A 7,238-nucleotide genomic window follows, 5' to 3' on the forward strand; every position below is an offset into this window, starting at 1 on the left:
TCTGATGGTAATAGAAACTGTTCAACAGTCTGATGGTCTGGAGATTGAAGCTGTTCAACAGTCTGATGGTAATAGAAGCTGTTCAACAGTCTGATGGTAATAGAAGCTGTTCAACAGTCTGATGGTGATAGAAGCTGTTCAACAGTCTGATGGTAATAGAAACTGTTCAACAGTCTGATGGTAATAGAAGCTGTTCAACAGTCTGATGGTGATAGAAGCTGTTCAACAGTCTGATGGTAATAGAAGCTGTTCAACAGTCTGATGGTGGTAATAGAAGCTGTTCAACAGTCTGATGGTAATAGAAGCTGTTCAACAGTCTGATGGTAATAGAAGCTGTTCAACAGTCTGATGGTAATAGAAGCTGTTAGTCTGATGGTAATAGAAGCTGTTCAACAGTCTGATGGTAATAGAAACTGTTCAACAGTCTGATGGTCTGGAGATTGAAGCTGTTCAACAGTCTGATGGTAATAGAAGCTGTTCAACAGTCTGATGGTAATAGAAGCTGTTCAACAGTCTGATGGTAATAGAAGCTGTTCAACAGTCTGATGGTAATAGAAGCTGTTCAACAGTCTGATGGTAATAGAAGCTGTTCAACAGTCTGATGGTAATAGAAGCTGTTCAACAGTCTGATGGTAATAGAAGCTGTTCAACAGTCTGATGGTCTGGTAATAGAAGCTGTTCAACAGTCTGATGGTCTGGTAATAGAAGCTGTTCAACAGTCTGATGGTAATAGAAGCTGTTCAACAGTCTGATGGTAATAGAAGCTGTTCAACAGTTTCATGGTCTGGTAATAGAAGCTGTTCAACAGTCTGATGGTGATAGAAGCTGTTCAACAGTCTGATGGTCTGGCAATAGAAGTTGTTAAACAATCTGATGGCCTGGTGATAGAAGCTGTGTTTCAGTCTTTCGGTTCTGTCTTTGAAGCTTGTGTATTGTCTCTGTCTGCTATATGGCAGCAGAGTGAACCCTGTGCTTGCGAGAGCAAAATTGCGAAAGAGTGTTTGTTTTTGTGGTGTTGAAGCAGTGATTGGGATTGGTTCTGCAACCCGAGAAAGGGAAACCACTATGGAGATCTTTATGGTGATGTACTGTAGGTGGCATTTAGCAGAGCCCATTGTGGTGACACTCCTGTGTGCTGACAGGAAACAGAACATTGATGGAAATATGGAGGAGTTATACAGAGGATAGTCAGCACTGTCATTGAGTTTGGGCCTACTGATTATTGGCCCCCGGGAATAAGTGAGAAAGATAGTCAGACAGAGAGACAGAAATACCATCTACTATGGAAATACTGAGAAGTGATGCAGTACTGGTCGTTGAGTTCACTACGTATTACCCAGCTAGCGCATAACGTTCTGAGAACCGTATGTTTCTAAGAGCTTGGTGAGAGCGTGGTTGTCCTATGGTTGTTTTGCATACAACCATCCCACAACTTTCTGGGAATGGTGCAGGATAGTTGCTTGGCTTTGGAAGATTCTCAGCACATTTAAGGAAAATATTTTCTTGGTATTTCATTACTTTAACATAATATTTCCTAAAAGTTCAAACATGGTTACATTTCATTTCAATTCTGGTAATGTTCCTGGAATGTTCTCCAACTGGTTGAACATTGGGAATGCTCTCAAATTATTCAGACTCTAAGAAAACAATGTTCTTCTGTGGGGATTTCAGTACTTCAGCGTAACGTTTACTACAGGTTTCCTCATGGTTCTGTTTGAAGTCATGTTCTCAAATTGTTCAGATAACGTTGAGAAAACTTTCCATAAAAACCACAAGAAAAATGGTTCTATGTTCTAAGAATGTTATTTAAAACATATACTACATTCCGTTCTCAGCATCAACAAAACTCTCTCTATCCTCTATCTTGTTAAGCGTATTTAGGTGTGTTGGCTGCACCCACTAATTAGTCACACCTGATCTTATTAAGGAGTGCTTGTTTCCTTTGAAATGGGGTCTGTTTTAGTAGACTAAAATTAACCGCTTTGTATGCGTAAAAAACACAGTATGCTAGCTGTATCCTGGTGGTGCAGTGGCCTAATTCTATGGATATATAACAGAAGATTATAGGTTTGAATCTCACTGACGCTGTGTCACAATAAACAAAAATGTGTTTGTATGAATAATGCCTAATGAAATTAATTTACATTTGTCCTATCTTTGTGTGGTCTTCAAATAAGCTAGAGGTCTTATTGAAAGATTCAGAGGAAGTTTCAAATCAAATCAAAGTTTATTTGTCACGTACGCCGAATACAACAGGTGAAATGTGTGCGCTCAACCTCCTGTGTGAGCTCAACCTGAAGCGCTCAACCTGCTCCTCTACAGCCCCGTCGATGAGAATGGGGACGTGCTCGGTCCTCCTTTTCCTGTAGTCCACAATCATCTCTTTTGTCTTGGTTACGTTGAGGGATAGGTTGTTATTCTGGCACCACACGGCCAGGTCTCTGACCTCCTACCTATAGGCTGTCTCGTCGTTGTCGGTGATCTGGCCTACCACTGTTGTGTCATCTGCAAACTTAATGATGGTGTTGGAGTCGTGCCTGGTCTTGCAGTCGTGGGTAAACAGGGAGTACAGGAGGGGACTGAGCACGCACCCCTGGGGAGCTCCAGTGTTGAGGATCAGCATGGCAGATGTGTTGCTACCTACCCTCACCACCTGGGTGCAGCCCGTCAGGAAGTCTAGGATCCAGTTGCAGAGGGAGGTGTTTAGTCCCAGGGTCCTTAGCTTAGTGATGAGCTTTGAGGGTACTATGGTGTTGAGCACTGAGCTGTAGTCAATGAATAGCATTCTCACATAGGTGTTCCTTTTGTCCAGGTGGGAAAGGGCAGTGTGGAGTGCAATAGAGATTGCATCATCTGTGGATCTATTTGGACAGTATGCAAATTGGAGTGGGTCTAGGGTTTCTGGGATAATGGTGTTGATGTGAGCCATGACCAGCATTTCAAAACACTTCATGGCTACGGACATGAGTGCTACGGGTCTGCCTTTGTGTTGTTGGGCACAGGGACTATGGTGGTCTGCTTGAAGCATATTGGTTATTACAGACCCAATCAGGGACATGTTGAAAATGTCAGTGAAGACAACTGGTAGTTGGTCAGCACATGCACACGTCCTGGTAATCCATCTGGCCCTGCAGCCTTGTGTATGTTGACCTTTTTAAAGGTCTTACTCACGTCGGCCGGAACAGCTGATGCTCTCATGCATGCCTCAGTGTTGCTTGCCTCGACGTGAGCATAGAAGTGATTTAGCTCGTCTAGTAAGCTCGTGTCACTGGGCAGCTCGTGGCTGTGCTTCCCTTTGTAGTCTGTAATAGTTTACAAGCCCTGCCACATTTGACGAGCATCGGAGCCTGTGTAGTATGATTCAATCTTAGCCCTGTATTGACGCTTTGCTTGTTTGATGGTTTGTCGCAGGGCATAGCGGGATTTATTGTAAGCTTCCGGGTTAGAGTCCCGCACCTTGAAAGCGGCACCTCTACCCTTTAGCTCAGTGCGAATGTTGCCTGTAATCCATGGCTTCTGGTTGGGGTATGTACGTACAGTCACTGTGGGTGACGACGTCCTCAATGCACTTATTGATAAAGCCAGTGACTGATGTGGTGAATTCCTCAATGTCATCGGAAGAATCCTGGAACATGTTTCAGTCTGTGATAGCAAAACAGTCCTGTAGTTTAGCATCTGCTTCATCTGACCATTTTTTTATAGACCGAGTCACTGATGTTTCCTGCTATAATTTTTGCTTGTAAGCAGGAATCAGGAGGATAGAGTTTTGGTCGGGCAAGGGAGAGCTTTTTACAAGTCTCTGTGTGTAGAGTACAGGTGATCTAGAAAGTATAGGTGAGAACTCTCTAGGCAAGTAGTGTGGCCTGCAGTTTATCAGACTATACTCTACTTCTGGCGAGCAAAATCTAGAGACTTCCTTAGATTTCGTGCACCAACTCATGTTTACAAATATGCACAGACCGCCCCCCCACATCTTACCGGATTGTGCTGTTCTATCCTGCCGGTGCAGCGTATATCCAGCTAGCTGAATATCCAAGTTTTAAGGAAGTTATAGAAAAAAATCTAAATTAAAAACTCTAAACTACCTATAAATCCCGTTCTCGGAGCGTTAATAAAACCTCACAGGAAGACTTTCAAGGAACCAGAGTAAAATGTTCTCAGAACCTCCCTAAAACCGGAGTAAAATGTTCTCAGAACCTCCCTAAAACCGGAGTAAAATGTTCTCAGAACCTACCTGCAATCTAAAAATAAACGTTCCCAGAGCAGGCAAAATGTTCACTTCTGTTCCCAGAATGTTAAAATATATATATATATATATGTTGTACCAGTCAGTCAGGAAATGTATGTCTTAATTGCCACAGTCAATGAAAATAACATATGTTCCCACAACTTCCAAGGAACCAATGTGCTAGCTGGTTTATTGTCCCCTGGAATAAGTCAGGCAGAGATACAGAAAGACCATCTCCTATGGAAATAGTATTTATGGTGTTCAGTAGAATCAATATACTCTAGCTGGTTGTGCTCTTGTGCTGACCGTGGATTTACTGGCCCCTGGAATAAGTCTGAAGTGTAGTCAGTCAGAAAGATTATCTAACGCTGAACTTGATAGCTGAAGGCCAAAGCTGTGATTGAATGGCTGGTCGGTGGTGATTCATTCAACTCTTACTGACAGAGAAGACTGATGCATGCGAGGAGCACAGGGTTCAGAAGATTTCATTTTGATTTATTTAGCCAGGATAGTACACTCGGTAACATTAGCCAAGGGAGAAGAGCAGAGAGCTCAGAAGAGTAGGGGGTTCAGAAGAGTAGGGGGTTCAGAAGAGTAGGGGATTCAGAAGAGTAGGGGTTCAGGAGAGTAGGGGTTCAGAAGAGTAGGGGGTTCAGAAGAGTAGGGGTTCAGAAGAGTAGGGGATTCAGAAGCGTAGGGGGTTCAGAAGAGTAGGGGGTTCAGAAGAGTAGGGGATTCAGAAGAGTAGGGGATTCAGAAGAGTAGGGGGTTCAGAAGAGTAGGGGATTCAGAAGACAGGGCACTAAATAAACTTCAGCCTGCTGGTCATCTATGAACGTTTAATCATCTCGAAGAACAATCTGGCCTTAATGGCCATTTACTCTTGTCATCTCCACCCGGCACAGCCTGAAGAGGACTCGCCAACCCTGCCTGGATCCTCTCTAGGTTTCTTTGTAGGTTCCTGTCTTTCTAGGGAGTTTTTTCCTAGCTACCGTGCTTCTACATCTGCATTGCTTGCTCTCTGGGGTTTTAGGCAAGAAATGCAGATGTATAAGCACAGGTTTCAGAACAGTAGGGGGTTCAGAAGAGAAGAGGGTTCAGAACAGTACAGGGTTCAGAAGAGAAGAGGGTTCAGAACAGTACAGGGTTCAGAAGAGAAGAGGGTTCAGAACAGTACAGGGTTCAGAAGAGAAGAGGGTTCAGAACAGTACGGGGTTCAGAAGAGAAGAGGGTTCAGAACAGTACAGGGTTCAGAAGAGAAGAGGGTTCAGAACAGTAGGGGGTTCAGAAGAGAAGAGGGTTCAGAACAGTACAGGGTTCAGAAGAGAAGAGGGTTCAGAACAGTAGGGGGTTCAGAAGAGAAGAGGGTTCAGAACAGTACAGGGTTCAGAAGAGAAGAGGGTTCAGAAGAGAAGAGGGTTCAGAACAGTACAGGGTTCAGAACCGTAGAGGGTATCGAAACTTGTAGGGTTCAGAACAGTACAGGGTTCAGAACAGTACAGGGCTCAGAAGAGAATATGGTTCAGAACTGTATGAGGTTCAGAACTGTAGGGGGTTCAGAACAGTATGGGGTTCAGAAGAGAAGAAGGTTCAGAACGGTACGGGGTTCAGAACAGTAAGGGATTCAGAACAGTACGGGGTTCAGAAGAGAAGGTTCAGAACGGTACGGGGTTCAGAACAATACAGGGTTCAGAACAGTATTTGGTTTAGAAGAGAAGAAGGTTCAGAACAGTTGGGGGTTCATAACAGTACGAGGTTCAGGAGAGAAGAAGGTTCAGAACAATACAGGGTTCAGAACAGTACGGGGTTCAGAGCAGTTGGGGGTTCAGAAGAGCAGAGGGTTCATCACCCCGAACAACAATTTAGTCTACAATGTAATGTTAAAATTGTACATACAGTGCAATCGGAAAGTATTCAGACCCCTTCCCTTTTTCCACATTACGTTACGTTACAGCCTTATTCTGAAATGGATTAAATACATTTTTCCCTCATAAATATACACATAATACCCCATAATGACAAAGCAAAAAGAGGTTTTTAGAAAATGTTGCCAATTTATGTTAACAGAAATACCTTATTTACATAAGTTATCAGACCCTTTGCTATGAGACTCGAAATTGAGCTCAAGTTCATCCTGTTTCCATTAATCATCCTTGAGATGTTTCTACAACTTAATTGGAGTCCACCTGTGGTCAATTTAATTGATTGGACATGATTTGGAAAGGCACACACCTGGCTATATAAGGTCCCACAGTTGACCGTCCATGTCAGAGCAAAAACCAAGCCATGAGATCGAAGGGAATTGTCCTCTGTAACGTAACAAAAAAATTGTGGAAAAAGGGAATGGGTCTGAATTCTTTCTGAATAAACTGTAGAATTATTATGTCAAATCTATGTACAGTGCCTTGCGAAAGTATTCGGCCCCCTTGAACTTTGCAACCTTTTGCCACATTTCAGGCTTCAAACATAAAGATATAAAACTGTATTTTTTTGTGAAGAATCAACAACAAGTGGGACACAATCATGAAGTGGAACGACATTTATTGGATATTTCAAACTTTTTTAACAAATCAAAAACTGAAAAATTGGGAGTGCAAAATTATTCAGCCCCTTTACTTTCAGTGCAGCAAACTCTCTCCAGAAGTTCAGTGAGGATCTCTGAATGATCCAATGTTGACCTAAATGACTAATGATGATAAATACGATCCACCTGTGTGTAATCAAGTCTCCGTATAAATGCACCTGCACTGTGATAGTCTCAGAGGTCTGTTAAAAGCGCAGAGAGCATCATGAAGAACAAGGAACACACCAGGCAGGTCCGAGATACTGTTGTGAAGAAGTTTAAAGCCGGATTTGGATACAAAAAGATTTCCCAAGCTTTAAACATCCCAAGGAGCACTGTGCAAGCGATAATATTGAAATGGAAGGAGTATCAGACCACTGCAAATCTACCAAGACCTGGCCGTCCCTCTAAACTTTCAGCTCATACAAGGAGAAGACTGATCAGAGA

This window comes from Oncorhynchus tshawytscha, linkage group LG10 (assembly GCF_018296145.1).
Source record: "Oncorhynchus tshawytscha isolate Ot180627B linkage group LG10, Otsh_v2.0, whole genome shotgun sequence".
NCBI classification, from domain to species: domain Eukaryota; kingdom Metazoa; phylum Chordata; class Actinopteri; order Salmoniformes; family Salmonidae; genus Oncorhynchus; species Oncorhynchus tshawytscha.